The sequence below is a fragment of the Varroa destructor genome, unplaced genomic scaffold (genome assembly GCF_002443255.2).
Source record: "Varroa destructor unplaced genomic scaffold, Vdes_3.0 BEIS01000004.1, whole genome shotgun sequence".
NCBI lineage: Eukaryota > Metazoa > Arthropoda > Arachnida > Mesostigmata > Varroidae > Varroa > Varroa destructor.
The window spans coordinates 6,607,249-6,609,503 of record NW_019211457.1 but is presented as its reverse complement, the minus strand read 5'-3'; the positions used below and the strand labels follow the sequence as shown (position 1 = coordinate 6,609,503).

Here is a 2,255-nt window from a genome sequence, read left to right as displayed (position 1 = left end):
TATTACAATATGGAACATGGTCGTTGCATCACTCACCCGATGCGGTTTTTGCGTGTGTGTTCCTTCTCCTAAGCTTCTCGAACTACGAAGCAGGAGTCATACAAGATGGACACGGTACGACATGCGGCATGCGTATTTGTCGTTGACACAAGACAACAGTAGGACACTACAGTGTTTTTTTACAGGCTGATTCACATCACCTGTCGAAGAGCAGGCTCACCCTGTGACAGCTCGACATGTCCAGAAAATTTCAGCAGCTTGTCAGTCATGCAGTACTGCCAACAGAACAAGTGTATCAGATAAATGTAGCATTAACGCTGTGAACCGTGAAAGCTGGACTCAAATCTAAAGGTTATTCACTGCTGGTCTTGACAGATCGGCCTCGATCGTATCTCGTTGTCAGTTCAACATCAGCCTTGATACTATTATTGTTGTCGTTATTATTACAGCCGCTGTTGTGCAAATACTAGACAAACCAACAGTCTTGTTGGAGCCTCTATTTACGGATGGTGGCAAAATCTCGGAGGTGATTGGACGGTGCATGATAAAGTGAGTGTCCACACGTGACCCTCTGATCCCACATCCAACGCGCACTAATCAAGCGGATGCCTCCGTAAGCCCGGAAGCGACCCCGCTATAAATGGGGCGCCTGAACATGGCAAACACGACAACGAGTTTTTCCAATGGTATAATTAGCATAATGTTTATACGGGAATATCTTTGTTTTTTCGCCGAAAGTGAGCCTAACAAGGAACGTTCTCGGCTCTACCCTGGCGTGATGCCGCCCCACGAGTGGCTGATGAATATGCCTTCATAAACCTTCCGCTTTTGTAATGGAAGAACCGCTGATGTCAATGTCTAATGATTCTTCCTCGAGTAGCGGGGTTTAGAGCGAACCTTGCTGCTTCCTTTATTCCTTGAAACCCCATTCCATGATCAGCAACTAGAGGCTAATACGCAGGTTTTGAAGCAGTCTTATTCCAAATGCACCTTAGATAATGTGTTTACTCTCAGTTGTCTAGTTGTGTTCATGTGTACAAGTTTAACACTAGCGGTATTGGCGACTCTTCATGCGACACGAGGCATAACAACTCAATGAACAGCGCATCTCTTGATAGTTATTTTACTTGTTAGTTTTTGCTGGCAATTAGTATTGATATTGTCAAGATGATAATAAGAGTAAACGCCCATCATCCATAGAAGGAAACTGAAGACAGCCAGAACTGTGGGTTTGCATAAGATAGATCTACATTTTTCCGGTTATTTATTTTTATCTTGCGTTATGGATCAAACGATTGTTAAAGAAAGTCTATCTAGGACGTGAGATGGGATACGAGCTATAGACTATAAATTCAATAATTAGCTTATAATAAGTAAGTATATTAGTAGTATTATTATTAACGACTATTATACTTAGTCTCAGCGTCCACGGCGAAAAGCTCAATAAATAAACATTGACTGGAAGGCGGAGCCAGAAGCGGTTCTGATTGAACAGTTCCGCAGAGATGATATACTCGATTTACATATCTCGTGACACGTTATATACCGAAAGGAGCCTCTCTGCCATATTAATTGAGTTTTTAATTACCTTCGATAATCTATGCTATTACGTTTTTCGTCTGTCCCCCGTGGGCAAATGTCATACCCTTAATTCTGCTGTAAATCTCTGTCCCTGTTTATTTACTTTCGTTTTAATGCAATAGACACGTACATGCTGTGTATGCGTCGAGTACAGGGAAGGTGTGCATACGCGTTTTTGCTTACATTATCGGTCACGAAGAACGCTTAAGCTAAACGATGACGAGACTAACAGACCGGAGCCTGTGCCAACGCGCAATGTCACTGTTGCTACATCAGCGTTTTCCTTAATTTTTTCCGAGAAGTAAGATCTTCAGCGGCCTTATGGCAATAGCTGCTATACCACCCTTCACCGCAACTCTTGGCAGCAAGGAACACAAAAGCTGACCATTGACTCGCTCGGTAGCTTGATATGCATTGTTTATTTAACGTAATCGTGGCATCAAGCGCTTTTATCGATTTTGCTATCCTACCTGTCACACATTTGCTTACCGATTGTGCCCCCTACACCGTGCATCGACTTCGGCTATTGACAGCTTTGTGTATGCTGATATGACAATATAGGTCGGTTGGTGTTTTGTTACAGTCACAACGCCGCCGGGGATGGCGGGTAACCGAAACGGCTGTGCTTTTTTCTGTATTGAAATTTAGCAGAGTTCGCTATATATATATATATA

The 2,255-nt window shown here is 43.0% G+C and overlaps 1 long non-coding RNA gene across 1 annotated transcript in view; it reads right to left on the bottom strand.

The window, feature by feature from the left end:
- LOC147755779 (uncharacterized) overlaps nt 1-2,249 on the bottom strand; it is a 4,041-nt gene extending 1,792 nt beyond the window's left edge. Inside the window, exon 1 of the long non-coding RNA XR_015326701.1 lies at nt 37-2,249. This is a non-coding gene — a long non-coding RNA (uncharacterized LOC147755779). The remainder of the gene's footprint in view (nt 1-36) is intronic.
- Between the last annotated feature and the right edge of the window lie 6 nt (nt 2,250-2,255).